Consider the following 22,808-nt stretch of genomic DNA (forward strand, 5'->3'; position numbering starts at 1 on the left):
TGAGCAATGCAGACAACCAGCAAAAGCCGAGGTAGGTAGGAGAGCAGGGCAGGTCTCTGAAAGTTGGAGAGAAGGGGGCCGTTGTGGAGGAGGGGTACTCTTCCCAGTGTAGACTTGCCCTTGCCCTTGGCGTAGTCTCTCTTGTTGATGGTAAGGGAATGTTCAGATCTGTGCTATCTTGAGTACAAGGGACAGACTCCAAGAGGATGAGGCGTCCCTGGCAAGCATGCATGGAATAGTGGCTATCCTTCCCTCTTCTTTGACTTCTGAAGTCTTATTTATCCTTGACCATCCCATCCAAAGAGAGAGCTTCTTCTCTAAATTAAAACATTACTCCCCACCCTACCCTTCTGCCCTCATAGTCTTGGTGCCCTCCTCTTGGTGGGAAGATCATATTCAGTCTGCACTTGGAATTGTCCTTCTCCTTCTTTGGATGACCAGCATTACATCCACTTGTCTGGTATGCAGCCCTCTGTCAAAGTTTACCCCTAGCTGAGGGCCATTTTCTGCTTTTTAGAATAATAAACATGTCCGTGTGAATGTGCATATGTGTGTGTATGTGTGCTACAGACTGCAAACTCCTTGATACTTTGTTCTGTTATTGCCTTTGTTTAAAGGACATCCTGTCCCCACTGTTTGCTTAAGGATCCTATTCATCCTTTAAATGCCACTGCCTCTGTGGTACCTGCCAAACTAGCCTTCTCATTTACCGGTCTTACAATGATACTGATTATCCATAAATAGTGTCATGATTTCTTAGTTACACATTTGCTTTCTTTCCCTAAAAAAGCGGAGGCTTTGTGTCCCTAGCTCTTTGCCTAGGGTCTGGCACATATTAGGGCTTTAAAAAAATGCTCGCTTAATTGAACTGAAGAGATCTCACAGGTAGAAACCTGAGTAAACAAGGTTAAAATTACATAGTGTGACTTCAGAAGGCTGGAAGATTTTTTCGTCCCCCCAATTTTTTCTTAACCTCTGACCAGGCAAGGTAATTGCATAGAAAGGCTTGGTCTCTTTAGACTTAAAGGTTAGATTGTGTCACAGGGCAGCTCTCCTGGGATGGGGTTCCATTTGGGTTCCTTTTAAGGCTGCCCATCCCAGGAGTGGTAGAGGGTCATGAAGACCCCAAGCAGCCAAACATTCTCAGGCAAGACACACTGTGTTCATGACATGAGTTGTACAGGGTATCAGCTCCATTACCACGGTTCCCCAGAAGCAGCCCAGCCATGGTCAGGGATGGGGACAGAAGCATAGACCACTGACCAGGGGCAAAGTTTGGAGGAAGGAAATGGGTTACAGAGAAGATAAGAGAGAAGTTAATTCTTAGCTATGCAATTAATTTGCAACTCACTTTACACCATTCTCCCATAAGTCCTATTGTTTAAGTCCATTGCCCCATAGTGCAGAAGATGAAATCACTTCTCTCCTTGCTGTGCATTTAACACACATTTAAAGGAAGGACTTACGGCTCTTAAATGCCAACTCTCCTTTCACAATTTAGAGATAAAAATCAGAAACCTATCATACCTTTGACAGAGTTATGCAGATTGCTTTGGGCAGGACAAAAGAGGGTTGTGATAAAATGAAGCCAACGTAGTAATAGGGAATGAGCAAAATGAAATTCTGTGCTGTTGATGTAGGGGCAAATGCCATCTGTGCTCCATGGAGGCAGATGCCCCATTCAAATGGTGACAAGGTGATTCGAGATGCACTAACTTCCCTGTGAGTATGGCTGACTCCATTCACATGATCATAGGCTGATAACCTGACACTGGGTGGAGGTGCTGGAATTTTCTGTGATGGCTTTGCCTGTTGTATGTATCTAGCACTATAAAGAAAACACTAGAACATGTGTGCTTTCCCATTTTTTATGTTTTCCAATAAAAATCCATAACTTTCAAATAAGTTTACAAAAGAGAAATTCACAAGCATGTAATAGTATATTTTCTCTTCTTTTCTCCTCCTTCTTACCAAGTTCCCACTCCCAGCCATTCCCCAGTTCTGATGGCAAATGTTACTGGCTCAGTGAAAAGAACAGAGATGATAGAAAGCAGGTGTTAGGGATAAAACATACACAGCTCTTTCCAAATATTATTTACGGAGGCTCCACAGTGTGTCTGGCACATCATTCAGTGCTAAAGGAGTTGCAAGAAATGCAAGATTCAAGGCTCTGGTGCAGAAAGCAACTATAGCACCTGCTGAGTTTCAAAGCCCTTTCCATTGGCCTGATCCCTCTTAGAAAGTTTCAGTAAAGAGGGCCGAACATCCTGAATCTTTGGTGTTTCCACCACTGAATCTCATCAGAAGCTTGGGGTTGGTTAATTCTATACACTGATGGGAGCACTGCACAGTCCCAACCCCTCCCCAGACACTCCACACCTCATTCTGCCAGATGGCCTCCTGGCTCCTGCCCCTTCAGTCCATTAAATCAGCAAGCACTGCTGTAGACATGAGGTCTCTGCTCCTTTCCTTGGTTCTCAGACTCAGCTGTGCCCTAGGATTCCTGCTTCTCTAGAAGTGTTCTTTGTCTTGAATTCTTCTATCAGTTCTGTGTTCTTATGCCTATGTCCCCTAGACTGTTCTCCAGCCTGCACTTTACTTTCTCTGACAACTTCATCAGTCATTAGTCAGGTAGGAAGCAGATTTAAGGGAGATGATTTCAGTTTGAGCCTTGTTAAGGTTGGGATGCCTATGGAGATGATTCATAGGCAATTAGATATGTGGATCTGAGCTTCATGAATGAAGTCAGTGCCAAAAGCATCGACCTGAGAGTCATCGACATGTAGGGACAGTTAAAAAACAACAACAACAACAAACCAACTCTGGAGTGAAGGGAGATTGCTTCGGGACCGCAAGAAGAAGAAGAGAAAAGGGCTGAGAGTGGCAATTCTGAGGAACACTAACACATTTAAGAGGTGGGTAGGTAGAAGAGAAGCTACTTGGATTGAAAGAAATAAGAGGAAAACCAGATGGCTAAGGAGTCAGGGAAGTCATGGAAGGAAAGAGAAGGGAGAATTAAGTACTGTCAGCCACCGCAGAGACAGTAAATGAGATACGGATGGTAGTGGCCCCTGAGTTTGGACACTACATTGTGGGGCTGAAATTTGTGACCTAAGCAGTTTCAGAGAAGAGGGGAATCAAGAATCTAATTCTATAGACTGAGGAGTGAGAGAAAAGTGAGAAGGCCAGACACGGCTATAGACCCTTCTTTTGAAAAGTTTTAACCAGAAAGAAGGAGTCAGGTGGTGACTAGAGGGCCATGTAGTATTAAGGGAGGCTCCCCATCTGAGTGTTCCTCTTGCTTAAGATGGGTTAATTCTGAGCATATTAACAATATGGGAGGCAGAAGCCTGTAGACATGGTAAGGGTGACAATCCCAAAGGGGATAGTTGATGGAGCAGGAATGTGAAAGACAAGGGAATTTAGAATTTGGGTGGAATGTTTAGCCTCCTACTTCTCTGAACCTTGAAGACAAGGAGCCCAGAGTAACTTGACATGTGAGAGTTCTTGCCTAAGAGCTTCAGCATCTTTCCTGAAGAAGGAAGAAAGGTCATCTTCTGGGAATGAGAAGGAAAGGGGCGAGTTGTGAGTTTGGGGAAAGTGGTGATGGTTTGAAAAAGCATAAGGGAATAGAAGAAGGGTTGGCTGAGGACAAGAACAGAATTATCAGTCCATCTATTCAAGGCCCCACTGAGACAGTGTGTCTCCCAATCATAAACTGTATGCAAGGCTGTCTTGAGTTTCTGTAGCTGTAATCAGCAACTTCTCCATGCCATATTTAGGAGTAGAGAAATAATTTGGGGAGTTTACTTGTTGGATTGTTGAACAGAATTTGTGCTCACTGTAATGTATGCTTGTTCTAGACATGAATCTGTCTTCCCTGTCTGCTATGCTTCTGCATCTATGGGCTTACTCAGTATTCTCTATGGACTTTCTCAATGACTTATTCATCATCATTGTATCCCACACAGTATTGCTTCTGTCAAAGAAAGTTATTTCATGGGAAAAGAAGTAAGGCTTCATGCTCATGCTCAGAGGATTTACTGGTCTTACCATATGCCTTTCATCCAGAAACAGATGGCCTCATAGAATGGGGGAATGGCTCACTAAGGCCCAGTTACAGAGCTAGTTGGAAACAATGGCGAGCAAGGTTGTGGGACGTGGTATATGTTCCAAATCAGCAACAAATAAATGGTGATGTTTCTCCCAAAGCCGGAGTGCATGGCCACAGGAACTAAGCAGCAAAATGTCTCTCACTCCTACATCTGATGACCCATTGGTGAAATATCTGCTTCCTACTCCTCAGACTTTGAGCTTTTCAGCTTTGGAGCTCTTAATTTACCAGAGGACACAATAATTGTGCCATCGAAGTGGACGTTGAGACTGCCATCTAGCTACTTTGGGTTCTTGGTGCCACTGAGACAGTAGGCCAAAAAACCGAAAACAAGGAATCATTTTGTAGCCAGGGTGACTGGTCTTGGTGATCAAGGTTAAAAAAGCACATTGTTTACACATTAGGGGCAGGGATAAATGTCTGGAATGCAGGGGATCCTCTGGGGCACCTCCCAAAATGGTCATATCTATGGTAACAAATTATCAAGTCTGTAGCAACCCTGTACAGGCAAGATTATCATGGGCTTCAGTCCCCAGGAATAACTGTTTGGGGCATCCTACAGTGAAGAGCCCTGACCTGTTGAAGTACTGACTTTGGAAAGGATTTGGTAGTAGAGGAAGGGAAATTATAAATACCAACTATAACCTTGCTTGACCATTTGTAGAAAAGAGAACTGTAATAGCTGCCCATATTTTCTTTCATTTTTTTTCTCTTTCTCTTTCTGCCTCCTCTGCTTCTATCCCTCTCCTCTCCTCTCTCTCTCTCTCTCTCATTTCTTTTATCCCTCTCTTTTTCTTCTACTGTGAGGTTGTGATGACTATCTTTCTAAGTTAGTCCATAAGTTAGCAGACAATGACTGGATTATAATTGAACTAAAGGGAAAATGAGTATTACTCAGAGGTGGATGCCCTAACCAAGAAGGCTTTCGGGACGAGGGTAAACATGTGTACGTGATTGACCACACCTGAGCCAGTTATTATTAAAACACACAGGTTTGCTATTTCTAGATCAAAAAAATTTTAAAAAATAGCAATTTCGTTATATCCAACCTAATAGCTTTGGTTGGGCAGGAACATCTGTCATTGCCATCATTGTTTGGAAATGCAAGTGAAGGGGAAGATGTGTGTGCACCTTGAGTACCAGGGTGGCAGGTGGCAGCATTACTGGGGATTCGCTCAACATCCATCCCAACCGTCCTGTGGATGCTAGATTTCTCAGATGCCCTAGTAGTAAAGATTCTGGATGTGATATAGGCTCTACCATTAAATTGCACTTGTATTCGTCTTCATTTGCAAATTGAATTAAGTAGGAAGAAAGGCCAATGGCAAGACTTTAATTTTTCTGATGTGCATCAGGATAGAGAGGCATGGTCCCTTGGATTTGGCTTCTGAGTCTGGTGACTCCTTAGTCATATCAAGGACAATGTAATTCTAGAATGAACATCATCACACCATGCAGAGGCAACAGGCCCTTTGGCAGTCTAGTTCTGCAGTGTGGTTTAGGGAATTGTTCCTGAAAGTGCTGCCTACACTAAAGGATTTCAGCAGACCTCTCAATGGTTCTATGAGCTAAGCATACACTTTAATAAAACTCTCAGTGCTTAAACTAGCCCAGGTGGACTCTGTTGTTTGCATCTAAGAAGCCTAACTAATATATAGGATATTTGTCACTCAACCCTGAGTTCTGACCCTGTGTTCCCCAACTCTTTCCATCCACAACATATGTGACTCTGACATCCAGAAGAAGGGCACCTGCTGTTTTCCCCTCAACTGTTCTGTTCCTCGTCCCTTCTACCCCCATAGTGCCTTCATGTTTGACAGTCAGGAAATGATCAGTATTGTGGTCAATCTACTCATTTCATTTAGAGATCTTCAGACTCTCCTTGGAAACCCAGGAGAACACAGACACCTTGCAGGAGTTTTCCACTGAAGGAAATTTCCATCAAATGCCAAAGACATAAATTGTCCAATATACCATTTGTTAAAAAACAATTAATACGTCAAGATTCTGCCTCAGATTTGCTTTGAAAAAGAGAGTGCTACCACTAAGACATTTTTAAGCCACTGCCCTAGTCACTAATTGCTGCACTGAACATGAAGGTGACACTCAGCTATGGTGAAGGAATGACTCTGAAACAAGGACTGTGAGGCTCATTGCTTCATAGATGCATAGATGCATCACAATTACCAATGACCTTGATTCCTTCAGTACGTGTTGATTACCCATAATAAGCCCCACACCAGGCTAAGCGCTGGGGACACAAAGGCAAATCATATATAAATTCCTGGCTTAAGGAGCTTTAGCCTAGTATTTTGTACTTAAAATCAAACCTGGGGGCACCTGGGTGGCTCACTTAGTTGATTGTGAGACTCTTGATTTCAGCTCAGGTCTTGATCCCAGGGTCGTGAGATTGAACCCCACATCAGGCTTTGCTCTGACAGCATGGAGCCTGCTTGGGATTCTCTCTTTCCCTCTGCCCCCTCCCGTGCTTGCTTGCTCTATCTCTCTAAAAATAAAATAAATAAGTAAAAATTAAAAAAAAAATAAAAAGCTTTAAAAAAGTAAAATTAAACCCATTTTGAACATTGTTCACAATATAGTTAATGCTTGAACAACGTGGGTGTTAAGAGTAGCCACCACCCACACCGTTGAAGATCTGTGTGTAACTTCTGACTCCTCCAAAACTTAAGTAGTAATAATAATAGCTTACTGTTGACCAGAAGCCTTATCAATGATATAAACAGTTGATTAACACGTATTTTGTATATATATTATACAGTGTATTCTTATAATACCTAAATTTCTCTTAATTTTTTTCAGTATTTTTAAGTTATGCAGTTCGTCTGAGAGTTTTTTCAAATCATAACCTCCAAAAATTTTTTCCAATATATTTGCTTTTAAAAATCTGCATAGAAATGGACCCACACAATTCAAACCTGTTTTGTTCAAGGGTGAACTATATTTTATAAAAGTGCTTTCTTTTCTCTGAAACCTAATGAAAAGAGTTCTAGATTCATAATCAGATACCCTAAAGTGCGACATCAAAGCTTCTCTGTGTCTTCCTACCTCAGTTTCTCATTGGTGACATGTTGCTAATAACAGACTAAATTACTGTGAGGGGCAAACGAAATAGGGGATGTAGAATCATCTAAATGCTCAAGTGCTATGCAAATATAAGACTTTTGGCATATTGTGACTTGAATCTTTCTCTGAAGAGTCCAGAGCGATGCATCCCAAAACCTGGATCGCTCTGATGTCCCCCTGAGCGCGGTAGCCACTTAGCTGTGGGACGATGGGAACAGCAGAAGCTCTGACATAACTCCTAACTTTGGCTCTGCCCTTTACTACCTGTGTGCTCAAGCAGGTGACTTCCTCTCCCTGAGCCTCAGTCTCCTCATCACTGAAGCAGGACAATACTTCCTCCTTAGAAGGCTGATGTGCAGATAAAGTGAAATAAGGCATTTTAATGTGCCTTGTTCAGTGCCTCGCACATGGCAACTTTTGAAAAGAAATGTTACCTGCCAACTTCCCCAACATCCCCTGACCCGGCAGTGCTCCGCTATATGGCTCCATCCCAAGCAACCATCCAGTCATCCATCCGCTGCACTGGGGCAACAAATAAAGATTTCTAGGCATTGCAGTTCACTTTCAGTGTAGTTTCTATGTAAGTCAGACTTATGGCCACATGAAGAATTTTTATGAGTGGGTAAGTGATCCAGAAGCAGTTCCATTTATCCAAGTCACTCAACAGATATTTATTGATTGCCCCCTGTGAGCCTCTCACAGGCACTCCTGGAGAGAGAAAGATCAAGAAAGAACAGGTCACTCTTATTTCTCTGGCAAGAGCTACAGAACAATGGGAACACACTGCACGATGAGCCTGTCAGAAGACAACTGTTTTCAGGGCCAAGTGGTAAGGAACAAAAAGGCATCTCAAGCCTCAGCCGGCGGGGAGTGGGGGGCATTGGCTGCCTCCTGGGCAGTGGAGGCAGCACCGACACAAGCAGGAAGCCAGCACGCCCCGCCAGACCATACTAAGCTTCTTCGTGTGCCAGGAACATGGGGCATTGAATGAAAGCCAGGCCATGCACCTGGGTGACAGAAGGTGACAACACTACGGGCAACGAGTACTGTCCCCACAACCCTAGCATCCTCCATGTCATTTGCATTTATAAGATTTGGAAAAGAATTAGGCGAGCTGTGGGTTAGGGGAAGCAATGGTAATCACCTTGGGAGAGAGAAGGAAGGGACAGTCTCTCCTGTGTTTAGTGGGAAGGAAGTGCACTGCCAGCCACTTGCTTGGGAACTAGAGTGGACACTTGTCAGGCAACCATCCATCCTGGGAGCATATCCCACCACTACAGAGTAAACACTGTCCATTCTCTGTGGCCAAAATGTGAGCTCTCCAAGCCATCAGCAAAGGCTGTTTAATGACAGACACCGCCAACCCGAAGGCTCACCCAGACATCACAGCTGACTCCTTGGCCAGCAAGGACCTCAAGGAGGCAGCTGGATAACCCCCAAGTTCAGTGAATTAACTCAGAAAATGATGACCTGGCCCTTGAGCATCCTATGAAAAAAAACGTAAAGACATTCAAGGCATCATTCAGAAATTCTGTGAATTTCAGGGCCCTTATCTCTTATGTTAGTAGTAATGGTTTCAGCAACTCAATGTGTCAATTATTTCTTTTTTATTTATTTTTATTTTTAATGTTTTATTTTTGAAAGAGAGAGAGAGAGACAGAGTGTGAGTGGGGGAGGGGCAGAGAGAGGGAGACACAGAATCTGAAGCAGGCTCCCGGCTCTGAGCTGTCAGCACAGAGCCCAAAGCGGGGCTCGAACCCACAAACCATGAGATCATGACCTGAGCCGAAATTTGACGCTTAACCGACTGAGTACCCACGTGCCCCAAGAACATGTCAATTCTGAAAACAGCCAAGTGCAGGGGCACCTGCGTGGCTTGGTTAGTTGATCCTCCAGTTCTTGATTTCAGCTCAGGTCATGATTCCAGGGTAGTGGGATCAAGCCCCACATCGTGCTCCAAGCTGAGTATGGAGCCTGCTTAAGATTCTCCTCTTTCTCTTTCTCTTTCTCTTTCTCTTTCTCTTTCTCTTTCTCTTTCTCTTTCTCTCTCTTTCTCTTTCTCTTTCTCTTTCTCTTTCTCTTTCCCTCTCTCTCTGCCCCTCTCCCTGAATTGCTCTCCAAATAAACAAACAAACAAATAAATAAATAAATAATAATTATTATTATTATTTTAAAAAGGGAGCCAAGTGCAAATATGGCTAAAATGAATAATCCTTGATCACAGTTTCAGTTCTGTTCAGTTAGACTGAGACAAGTTAAAACCCTCTCCTCAATGCAGTAGAGCCATGAAGTTGTTTCAGTGTGTTTCTCAACTCAATTCTGAATTGACCCATTTCTGCAGAAGTCCTTGTGATCATTAAATATTGGGGATGGGTACTGAAGAGGGCATCTTTTGGGATGAGCACTGGGTGTTGTATGGAAACCAATTTGACAATAAATTTCATATATTAAAAAATAAAATAAAATAAATTAAAAAAAAATAAATATCTCAGGAAGTAAAGAAAAAAACACATGGCCTAGGCCATGGGGGTTGGGCTTAGGGGATAGAGTTACCGAACAGGATCTGTTGGTAATGACGAAGTTCCAACAAATAGTAAATTGTTCTCTTCCTTCCTTCTTACTCTGAATCTCAAGCAACAGTAAGTAGCTCAAAGTCTGGCAGGCGAAGGAGTTCCAGACACCAAATGCTATATTAGGCAATCCATATTGAACAGGAAGCACCCACATCGCTGTGCGGGATCTACTCTGCTACCTGGGAAGTTGACATTATGCAGTGGGAGGGTCTGCATTATTTAGGAGCATAATCAGCTGGTGAGTATGAATGAGTCATAAATTCTACTGTCTCCTCATCCCTTTTGTCTACGTAAAATCCTTTCAAAATCGTCCCCAGGTAGTTCTCAGAGCCCTCTGGGAACGGCTTTCATGTCTATGAACAGTTCTGGGCTTGCTGTTCTCTCACTGGGCTCTGCTGGGGAAAGGCTGCCTGCCCAGAGCCTGTGTTCCTGTGTCCCCACATCTGCCCCCCCAACACTGCCCATGTGAGCTGTATACCCCCATCCTTCACTATATTAGAGCCAGCCTGATTCCTGTGGAAATACAGATATGGGGAGGATGCCACCCGTTTCCAAAGGTACTGGGCTGCCCCTCCCACCAACGTACACACTATTGGCACCATTTCTTTCTTCTGTCCCCCCTAAGGTGTCTTGGTACCTAGATTTTTCTACTCAGGGATCCCCTGTGGGTCCTCCTCCCATGGAAAGCAACTCACCTAGGGACTTGTGGGAGCCCCACATGCCTGTTCCGAATGTTGGCTCAACCAAGACCACTCTGCTCTAAGAAACGCAAGAAGTTCACAAGGCTAGGCAGACATTGCACAGAAGTCTCACAGATGAAGTGGGACTTGAATGGGGTTTTGAGGCCAAGGAGCCACATAGGTAGAAAAGAGGGTAGAAAGATATTACAGGGACTCAAGGATGTGTTGTATCTTCTGGCCATTGAGAAGACAAGGGGGGATGGCAAAGGGAACCAATATTCCCGGCAGGAAAGCCCAGGTATTATTTCATTTAATCCTCACATAGCCTTATTGGTTCCCATAGTCCATGATTTATGGGTAAGAAAACCGAAGTTTTGACAGATCAAGAGCAGCCTTTGTCACACTGCTGATTATACTTTGGGAAGCGCTTCTCCAGGGGGCTTCTCACTGGAGGAGTCAGGATCCTGGAAAAGTCACAGGAAACTGGAATGAGTGTTGGCTGGAAGAATGCAGGTGGCTGGCTTTCCGGCTTCTTGAACACTAGTGTCCTCCGTCCACACCGCAGCCACTCCTTCTAGCAGCACCACACCTGTAAGACCACCATTGTCACTTCACAGGCCAAGCCAGGAAATAGTTGCCAAAACCCTGAAGAGGGGGCATAGGGTTGAGAATATCTGACACCCTTTTTTTATTTTCTGTGAGCAGAGGAGCCTTAGAAGAAAATGAAGCTATTTTTGAAAAATGTTTATTTATTTATTTTTGAGCGAGAAAGAAAGCAAGCAGGGGTAGGGACGGAGAGAGAGGGAGACAGAGAATCCCAAGCAGGCTCCACGCTGTCAGCACACACCCCGATGCAGGGCTCAATCCCACAAATCGTGAGGTCTTCATTTGAGCCGAAATCAAGATTCAGAAGCTTAACCGACTGAGCCACCCAGGAGTGGAGCAAATGAAGCTATTAATAGCTGTATTTCTAAATATAACTATTTTTACACCTCCCCCAGAGCTGGTTCAGAGGAGACCCCATTCCATGGCTGTATTTGGCATATCTAATTTTAAACTAGAGGGATTATTCAAAGCTATTTAAAGTCCTAAACCACGAATAGGAATGGAAACAAGTAATGTAGGGGATGAGCAGGTGGTCACCAGGGTCCTTAGTCATTCATACTTAGCATATCTTCTAGAGATAGCACCTTTCTGGAAGCTGAGCTAAGGACGGGGCAAGATGCAAAGGTAAATAACTCAAGGTCCGTGCCTTCAAGTGAAAATCGATCTCTCCCTCTCTCCCCCTTTGAAACAGCTACCCTTCTCAATAAACAAAGGAGCTGATATAGTGACATCATTGGGGTATTTTCCTCTATTGGAAACACCAGTCTGGACCCTTCTACATCCTTAACATTTTTCATACTCATTTACAGTTCCGCTCTTATATCCAAGCTGTAAAGAACAGATTATATCAATGGGTCAAAAACAAAACAAAACAAAACCTGTCAGTGATGAAATAGGGAAATGTTCTGCTAGACTTTGAAAATCCCAAACACAGTTTTCTCTGTGTACGTAAATGAACACGGAAGCGTGGAGTGGAACAGAGATGACCCTGTAATATGATCCTCTCTGAGCAAATAAGAATGTGTGATTGGGCGGTGTGCTCCTTCACCGAAACCTTTGTCCTGGGAGTCGGGTAGGGCCTCGGCCCTTGACCACTGTTCTATTGGAGGTCAGCAGCGTCTCAAGGCCTGAGGAGCAGAATGAGCTAGTAGAAAGGAACTTTACTGATGCAGAATCAAAATCGAGACTGCTTTTTCATGTGGCAGAAAGTGAAGGACACTGGACTGGGGGTCAGAAGGTTTAAATCTAAATCATAGATCTGCAGCTCACTTGCTGGGGGTTCCCAGGGAATTTTCGTAAGTTTTCTGAGCCTCAGTTTTCCTGTCGTCAAACGGAAGTGGGTGGTAACGGCACCAGCTCTGATGATGACAAAGCAGTGCTGTGAGATTCTAAAGACATATTTGAAACTGTGCTGTGGGCTGCCTAACGCACCAAAATTATTAGAGATTCCTGGAGTGCCTGGGTGGCTCAGTCAGTTGAGCATCTGACTCTTGATTCAGGCTCAGGTCGTGATCCCAGGGTCGTGGGATGGAGCCCCATGTCAGGCTCTGTGCTGAGCGTGAAACTCGCTTAAGATTCTACTCTCCTTCTGTCCCTGTCCCCCACTCATGTGCTCCTTCTCTCTCTCTAAAATAAATTTAAAAAAAAAAATTAGAGGTGGCCATCAGTATTGGTCTAATAATCTCAGTTAAGTCTCCAGAACAATATATTTAGAAAAGCCAAGTAGTCTAGTTGTCATTCTGTTTGTCTCCTACCATCTCCTCTATGTATGAGTATAGGGTGACTACCTACGGGCACCTGGGTGGCTAAGTCAGCTAAGTGTCCAACTCTTGATTTCAGCTCAGGTCATGATCTCATGGTTCATGAGATCAGGCCCCGAGTCATGTTCTGTGCTAACAGCGTGGAGCCTGCTTGGGATTCTCTCTCTCCTCTCTCTGGCCGTCTCCTGGACATTCTGTCTCTCTCTCAAAATAAATAAAGAAACTTAAAAAAAAAAAAAGGGTGACTACTAAATAGAAGCATGCCCAACAAAGAGAGACAGTCAATTATTTGTGAATTCTATTAAGAATTTAAGCATCCTGCTTCCATCTCATGTCATATAAATACCAGTTAACTTAGGCAAACTGCTTACCACAGCCTGAACTTATTTCTTATTCTTTCCAAAAATCTGTCTTCTTTTCTTCTACTGGAGGTAGAGAGACCTTCAGGAGGGAAGATCTGTGAGGTCAGAGAAGGAAGCCCAAAGCTTAAGTGTGTCCCAGCATTGCCACATTGATGTCATGGAGAGCCCTTAGAGGAAGCTGTACCTAAACAACTACTATTCCTGTATGCCTTGTCCTGCACTCAGGATCCCCACTCTCTGGAGCAAAGCTGATGGGTGTTATGAGAACAGGTCCATTTGGCCTTACAGATGGCTTTCAGCAACTATATGCCTCCTAGTTTATAGTTTATTAACTCACCCTTAGTTTCCAAAAAGCAGACAGAAGCTCAATCCATAAAGTCCTCATCTGAACTCCATACTCCATACTTTCTCAATAGAAACACTAATGGTTTTCTATTGTCCAAAGAGAAATCCCCAGTTCCATAGACAGGCATGCAAGGCCCCTCACAATTCACTCCCAATCTGGCTTTTCAGCCCATATTCAATTACATCTATCTATCCTTATCTATCTATCTATCTATCTATCTATCCTTATCTATCTATCTATCTATCTATCATCTATCTACCTGTACACATGTGTAAATAATTATATAGGAGGGCATTATTCCAGGTTCCAGGGGGACATGCTGATGTACATTGTATCTGAAACAGCATACTGATTTATAGATTTATTGACTCTGATAGGCACTTGAACTTATTCAGATGCAAACCAAAATTGTTCAGGTGGCATGCGTACATTTTCAATGTGGGCAGAAAAAGCTCTTGCCAGCATTGTCTTCTCATAGAGTCACTCTTTCTTGTTAAGAAAAGTTGAGTTTTAAGCTACCTTTTAAAATCATTCTGACTTGCAATGACCTCCACTCACCTCGTATTTTTCAATACGTATCCGTTATTCACAGTTTTGTGTTATCTCTCAGTAGGTTAGACGTCCTCTTTGTCTTTGTGTTAACTCCTGGTGAGTTTGTGTCCCGTCCATATTCAAATGGTCAGCTGGTTCCAGGCTCCCCCAGGAAGTGCCCGGCTGGTGCTGATTCTCTCCACACAGCCACACTCTGCTTGGGGGTTCACTAACCACCTTTGTTAACTCACATTCTTCTACTTTTAATCTCGGATACACACTCCAATGCCTACTCACCAAAACATGCTGTAAAGAATGCCTTTTAGTTGGTCACCTTCCTAGTTTACACTCATCTGGGAGCTGAGATCTGAACACTATTGTCTTCTGCTCTAGACAGTTCCTTGCAGATGCCCCAGCATGCCTTAGGGCATCTGGGCCCCAGCATGCCTTGGGCCCCTTGACTGTGTCTTTCGTCTGTTTATGACATCACCGTCAATTGTTGTACTTTGATGCCTTTGCTCTCAGAGGCCTACCTCGATTCAAAATCCAGCAAAAATCCTCTTCCTCTGAGAAGTTCTCCATCACTGCTCACAGCCAGATTGGATGTAGGACAAGCACCATGACACCTGTTCTCCCTGTCATGGTTTGGTTCTTAGTGTGCTTTTGTCTATCTGTCATTCTTCCTCCAATAAGATGACAGTGCCTGGAAGGCAAGGACTGTCTGTCTCTACTGGCACCTGGCTCTTCACGAGCACCTCATTGCTCGTTTATGGGTGAAATGACACAGGACTCCCACCCAGCGGAAGAGCTGACATGTAGAAGACCTACGTAGAGATTATCCTGTGAGCACGAGCTCTCCCGTGCATGTCTTGGTGAGGCATGTTAGTTCTGGGGCCCCAAAGGAGCCTTGACCATAGAAGCCTTGGCTAGAAGGCTATTTGGGGAATATAAAACCGTCCTCTTTTGGACAAATGAAGATACAAAAGCCAAGATCAATGTGATAGTTTCACATTCATACAGTTAGTTAACACGAGGGCTGAAACTAGAATAAAATGAAAAGCCACAACAATCCAGAACAAGTAGTACAAAACTCATTTCCTCACTGAAACATTTGAAGAGTCAAAGAACGTCTTCCTTAATATTTAATATCAATGATCATTATCATCAGCATTTACTGAGCTTTCAGCCCATATTCAATTACATCTATCTATCCCAAAGTCGAGGCTCTTCTGAGTCAAAGTAATGAAGAGGAGGAAAATTGGCCAAGAAAACCCATCCCTAGTTCAGCAAGAGAAGCAGAGAGATATCACCATGCAGGGGATGGCCAGAGACCAGCTGAGGCAGAGAGGCCTTGAGAAGAAGCATGGGTATCTAACCCTAGCAACAGTAACATCTTGGACTAGTCCTTCAACCATTCTGAACTTTGGCTTTCTTATCTGTGGAATAACTCTGACCATCCCTGTGGCTTGCACATTCTGAGACTGTTTCCCCTTCAATATATAAATGATAGGACCTCAAACCTTTTATTCTCTGTCAAAAATTAAATGTCTGATGGAGCCAACCTCATGCCTGTGTGTAGCTGATGTTCAAAGCTGTTCCGTTCTAAGACTAAATGAATGATTTCTGAATGTGAGGAAGGAGACACTCACTCATGTTTTCTTTCCCATTCCAAATCTTTTCCTAACATGATCTACTTTCCCCTTGTCCTGGCTCTTACTCTGTTTTAGGGGGGAGGGGAGATGCTCAAGTGCAAAGGGTTGCATCTGTGATACTTCTCAGTCACACCCCATGGTCACTGCTGGTCCCTCACAGGGTCCCTCCTCTTGTCTTCTGTATTTATTTGTTGCCTTTTAGCCTTATTTCCTACTGCTATTCCTCACCTCCAAGAACAACCATTGTAATGGGTTTAATATATGTCATTTGCTTGAATGTGTTCTTGTGAAGTGTGGACTTTTGCTTTGTGTGTATGTATTTCTGAATTTCTATAAGTAGTATTGAGTCATTATGTCTGGTTTTGCTGGGGAAACTGGCAAGAGAACCCCCACCCCAAGACCCTTCCTCTCCATCACAGAGGACGTCTTCAAGCAGAGATCTTTTCATACTACGCCCTCCCTAGTGTGAGAGAGCACATATTATTCATTCTTTCAACAAAAACTAGGGAAAGAGTATGGCATAGTGATTAAGAACACAGGCTCTCAAGTCAAACATGCTTTAGTCTGAATCCTGTCTTTTCACGTTATATGACTTTAGGCAAGTTACTCAGTCCCTCAAAAATCTCCATTTCTTCATCTGTAAAATAAAGACAAGAACAAATCATTAGGTTATTGTGAGGCTTAGATGATATAGGCTTAGAACAATGGCATTTAGCATAGACTGAAGTCCAAATAAATGACAGCCGAATTCATAAGAAATACTTATTAGAGTGCTCACAGATGCCAAGCCCCACACATCTCATGCAGGGGAGGGAGCTCAGGATGAAAGACAAATGGAAAGTAAGAATTAAAAAAAATTTTTTTAAATCATTATTTACTTTGAGAGAGAGACAGAGCATGAGCAGGGGAGGAGCTGAGGAGAGGGATACACAGAATCCGAAGCAGGCTCCAGGAGCTGTCCGCACAGAGCTGTCCGCACAGAGCCCGACGCGGGGCTCGAACTCACAAACTGTGAGATCATGACCTGAGCCGAAGTCGGACACTTAACTGACTGAGCCACTCAGGTGCCCCTGGAAAGGAAGAACTTTAAAGGCACATCTGAGATCATAGAAAATTGCACAATTAAAAATTTATAATCATTAACCCTTCGAATCCTGGGATGGAATGTTCCGACGCGGATGTTTACAAGTGTCACAAGCTGGTTGTTTTCTGTATTCATGTGAAGAAACCAAAGGAAAAGAGTCACCCTCCACAGGAGGAATTTCCTTTTTTTTTTTTAGATTAAAGTATGTACTTTGAGACATAGCTTTGTCTCAACCTAGCGTCCCCTACCCGGAAATGAGAGTCTCGCACACATGTGAACTACCACCTGTCTGGTTTAATTTGGCCAAGAGTGTTGTGCATGGCAATCTTTATTCTGAGATTTGCTATTAAGGTAGCTTAGACATATAGAAAGTTGGTCAGAGCCTGGGAGGTCCCCAGGGACCATCTGCACCTCCCCTCCTTTACATACGAGGAACCCAGATAGATTAAGCTTCTGTTACATCACATGTTGTTGTTCTTATGTATTGTTTTCCAACAGACATGCAGTGATCACACAAACAACCCCCTGTGACTGACAGCTAGCCTCTTCCGGTGTTAGGTCGAAATTCATAGGCACCTGCCTGGAGACAGCAATGCTGTCTGACCTTTCCTCAAGGCCAAGAAACACTCCAGAAAGATCTCTGGAACCAGAACATACCAGGCAAGAACGCAGCCTACACTTAGCAAGCCACATGTTCCTAAGCCCCGGAGCCTGTACCATCTCCCCACTGATTTAACCTTTAAAGGCCATGCCCTGGGGAAACAATGATCTCAGCCATTGCTGAGATGCCCTTCAGCATCGTGAACTCCAGACCGTGTGTCCAAGGCAGCCTGAGCCAGGTGAGTCACAAAAGTGACGCCCAAAGCCACAGTGATTGTAACATGATTATGAAAACCTCAGTCTATAGAATTAGCTCAGGGAAGCGAGTTGAGTATTTCCTCAAAGAAATGTCTTTCGACTAGTCTAATGATTCATAAGACATCAGAAAATATGTTCTGCGTCTATTTATACTTTGCAAACTAGCGTAACTGCCCTGAACAACTGCCACGAGTTGTTAGCACATGGGAAAGAGATCTATTGAGCTTTAGCAGAATGATAAATTAAACTTACCTGTTTGTTTTTCAATATAATAATTGTGTTGTTGATTTCAAATACCTTCTTTTATTTATTGATCGATTGATTTTAATTTTTTTAATGTTTTTATTTTTGAAGAGAGAAAGAGAAAGAGAGAGAGAAAGACAGCATGAGTGGGGAAGGGGCAGAGAGAGAGGGAGACACAGAATCTGAAGCAGGCTCCAGGCTGTGGGATGTCAGCACAGAGCCCGATGCGGGGCTCGAACCCACCAACCATGAGATCATGACCTGAGCTGAAGTCAGATGCTTAACCCACTGAGCCACCCAGGTGCCCCTCAAAACCCTTCCTTTAATGTACCAGTAGCATCCATAGACATCACCCCAATAATCTGAAATTAGATAAGTTAACACACACGTACTTAAGATGAAATAGCTGTCATTTATGGGCATTAGCTGGTCAATGGACCATAGTCATCCCATTGTCCAAAGTGTAAGAATGGGCAATTTGACCTTACACTGTTCGTGTTAAGGCAAGCAGAAAGAACAAATATATGGGGTTTTGTGATTCTGAAAGAATTTTGAAACAGATATGTTTTGGAGTTTTATATTTGTTGGAACTCTACCTGTTCTAGATATATGTAAAGAGTTCCCAGAATTTGTCACATTTTTTTCTCGTTAGTTTCAGATTTTATGATTCTGCCTATCAAATAAACTGCATTTATTAAGACATAATTAGCCTATTTCACATTTTAATCATCTAAGACGTATATAACTGTAATCACAGCTTCAGATCAGCATGATAATCAATGTTATCAAACTGAATTAATTTAACCCTAATCAAAAGCAAAAATACCATGACATTCTAGTTAATTCATGTAGTTTTATTTTGGGAAATGTGCAATTTCTGTTAGATTTTTTGAAATATTAAGATAATCCAAAAATCTCTCTTGTTTTCTCCAAAGGCCCTCTAAGGGCTCATATACCCCAAGGGTATATGACCTGGGGCCTCGTAAAGGGCCCAGAGAGGGAGGTTATATAGCCTTGGAGAGGGAGACCTGCCTTTTATTCCTTTTTCTACCTCCCAAAAAAAGGTGTGTGTAACTGAGACATGAGCACAGTGTTTATCTTTCTAGTGTTTCAATTTCCCTGTCTGAAAAGTGGGAATAACAAACAATTAAAAAGAAGGAAGGGAGGAAGCAAGGGAGGGAGAGAGGAAAGGAGGGAGGAAGGAATTGAAAATCTGCACCTCAGGGCTAAACAACAGTTCTGCAGGAGAAGAATCATTGGGTGGTCTGAGTTCAGAGAAAACCTTGTAATGTTGAGGTTCACCACTTCCGAGCCCCAGATAAACTCAACCTGTTTGAGGATTTAAAGAATTCTAAAACTTCAACTAGACCAGATTAGCTCCATTTCAGGGGATTTGAATTCAATAATATTCAGGAAAGGAGTACAAGATCAGAGGGGTAAATTATTTTGAATTCTGAACCAGTGAATGAAGCCAAAAGTTTTGACTCAGGCCCTAAAGAGATTCAAATATTATTTCAGTTGAAAGTAAAGACTTGTTGGATTATGTCCAAATCTTCTTCTTCTGCAGTTTAAGGTATAGCTGTCGGGGTGGTGGGGGGGCTTTTCTCAGGAAACAGTTTGTACCTCAATAGATAAAGGGATCCTGTAAAAAGTACACTAGAGGTGCCCGAGTGGCCCAGTCGGTTCAGTGTCCAACTCTTGGCTTCAGCTCAGGTCATGATTTTGTGGTTCATGAGTTCCAGTTCTGCATCAGGCTCTTTGTAACAGCATGGAGACTGCTTAGGGTTCCCTGTCTCTCCTTCTCTCTGTCCCTCCCCTGCTTGCTCTCTCCGCCTCTCTCAAAATAAATAAATAAACTTAAAAAAAAATAAAAAGTACACTAACTTCTCTAGAATAAGTTTACTGGGACCTAAGTTGATTGACTAAAGTAGCCAATGAATTAAGAATTAGGCCAATTCCTAATTAAATGGACCTAGCAAACCAATTACACTTTCTCTGTGCCCTTGGGTTGATAGCAAGGTAAAAATAAAAATTAACTTCCAGAAATTAATGAGATAACCTTCATAAAGCTTTCCGGTATGTATGTAGTGTTCTACAGTGACTGGTGCTATGAGAGTATTATGATAGAGTAAACCTCTGATATTGTCTGACTGAATGAAGGTCAGAGGAAGTCAGAGAGAACAGTGACAAGGTCACGTCTTTCTAGCAAAGGGGTCGTATTTGTTCTCCATTAGAGTGACTTCTTGACAGGAAGTTACAGAACATAAATGTTAACAGCACCTCCAAATTTCAGCCCTGATGTCTTATTCTAAAACCTCACTTCAAACGGATGCTATAAAAAGAAAAAAAAAAACAAACCATTACCTATCATACAATATGCTTCCAAACTATTTGTGTTTACCATCCTGAAGGCGTTGACTTCCTTGAAGTCAGGTGCTGCTGGTAACAGTCAGACTTGTGACTGGCAGTAACTCTCCGGCAGCCTGGCCCCTGGAAGGTCACCCACACATCAGGAGGCTATTTGTTGATTATACAGCCTAAGACCATCGGAATGACGGGCAGCCCTTATGGAGCACTGTCTACAAATGATTAGGCTCCACCCCTATATTCTGTTTTGGGAAGATTCAGGTGGGCCTAAAAATACTCATTTTTAAGTGCACCCCAGGTAATTCTGATGTTACAAGTCCTTAGCCACGTTTTTAAAAATACCGATTTAAAGGAATGCTCCTATTCTGGCCCACCTGAGGCTGAAAAACCTAACCTCTGCCACATGAGGCTAAATAGGTTATGTCCAATTTAGAATGTTCCATGACACAATTTTCCGTTATCTCCTACTTTATTTGTATGCTATCTCATGCTCACTAAAAGTCGGGGCACCTGGGTGGCTAAGTCGGTGGGGGGGGGGGTGGCGTCTGACTTCAGCTCAGGTCATGATCTCACCACTCATGGTGCTGAGAGCTCAGAGCCTGGAGCCTGCTTTGGGTTCTGTGTGTGTTTGTGTGTGTGTGTGTGTCTCTCTCTCTCTGCCCCTCCCCTGCTCTCTGTCTCTGTCTCTGTCTCTCTCAAAAACAATCATTAATGCTCACTAAAAGATTTTCTACGGATGAATATAGTAGCAGTGGTATTGTCATTTGTGCACATCAACTCCAAAATCCCAGAAACTGGTGGCACCCAGTTATTTTGGAAGCAGAGTTAGTGACTGACGATAGAATTGTTTAAAAAGTTGTTTGAGAAGCAGTTACAGTCTACTTCTGATTTAGTAGAGTAAGTTCCTACTAGACCTGCCCTCCCACAGGCTATAACCGTAAAGATTAGAAGAAATAACCTCTCCGAAGGCACTGTCCAGTGAGCAAAAGCAAACAGGTTCTAGAGAGGGGAGTTGACATTTGGAAGAAGAGGATGGCACAGGATGGCTGGGCGAGCTCCCCCATCCCTTTTTATTTCTTAGACGAAGGGAAGGTGATCAGGTGCACAGTTAAAACTCCAGCAGAAAATCTAGTCTTCCAGGCTTAAAGAACCAGAGGGCAGAACGTAGGGCAACCATAGCCCCTGGAAAGTGAAGTTGTAATTTTGGAAAGGTGAAGGCCAGTGACAAGGAACCACAAATTATATGCATAAACTCTGACCAAATATCTAGGTGACTTTCAAGCTACACATCACAGGGAAAAGTGCAAACAGCCCAAATAAAGGTACAAGAACTAGAATGAGATTTGAACTATCACCTAAAAATCAGAGTTTTCAGTTTGAGTGCAACTGAGGTATTTGCTTGGAAAATGACAACACTTTTCCAGATTATCTACAACATAATATTCACAATGTCCAGAATATAATCCAAAATTATTCAATGTATGAAGAAATTTTAAAATGTGACTCATACTCAAGGCGCCTGGGTGGCTCAGTCGGTTAAGCGTCCAACTTTGGCCAGGTCATGGTCTCTGGTTCATGAGGTCGAGCCCTACATTGGGCTCTGTGCTGACAGCTCAGAGCCTGGAGCCTGTTTCGGATTCTATGTCTCCCTCTCTCTCTGCCCCTCCCCCACTCATGCTCCGTCTCTTTCTCTCTCTCAAAAAATGAATAAACATTAATAAAAATATTTGTTTATTTATTTATTATTATTTTTTAAATTTAATTTTATTTTTTTAATTTACATCCAAGTTAGTTAGCATATAGTGCAACAATGATTTCAGGAGTAGATTCCTTAATATCCCTTACCCATTGTGCCCATCCCTCCTCCCACAACCCCTCCAGTAACCCTCTGTTTATTCTCCATATTTAAGAGTCTCTTGTATTTTGTCCCCCTCCCTGTTTTTATATTATTTTTGCTTCCCTTCCCTTGTGTTCATCTGTTCTGTGTCTTTAAGTCCTCATATGAGTGAAGTCATATGATATTTGTCTTTCTCTAATTTTGCTTAGCATAATACCCTCTAGTTCCATCCATGTAGTTGCAAATGGCAAGATTTCATTCTTTTTGATTGCTGAGTAATACTCCGATACACACACACACACACACACACACACACACACACATATATATATATGCCACATCTTCTTTATCCATTCATCCATCGATGGACATTTGGGCTGTTTCCATACTTTGGCTATTCTTGATAGTGCTGCTATAAACATTGGGGTACATGTGTCCCTTAGAAACAGCACACCTGTATCCCTTGGATAAATACCTAGTAGTGCAATTGCCGAGTCATGGGTAGTTCTATTTTTAATTTTTTGAGGACCCTCCATACTGTTTTCCAGAGTGGCTGCACCAGTTTGCATTCCCACAAGCAGTGCAAAAGAGATCATCTTTCTCCGCATCCTCGCCAACATCTGTTTTTGCCTGAGTTGTTAATGTTAGCCATTCTGACAGATGTGAGGTGATATCTCATTGTGGTTTTGATTTGTATTTCCCTGATGAAGA

The sequence above is a fragment of the Panthera uncia genome, chromosome B1, assembly GCF_023721935.1.
Source record: "Panthera uncia isolate 11264 chromosome B1, Puncia_PCG_1.0, whole genome shotgun sequence".
NCBI lineage: Eukaryota > Metazoa > Chordata > Mammalia > Carnivora > Felidae > Panthera > Panthera uncia.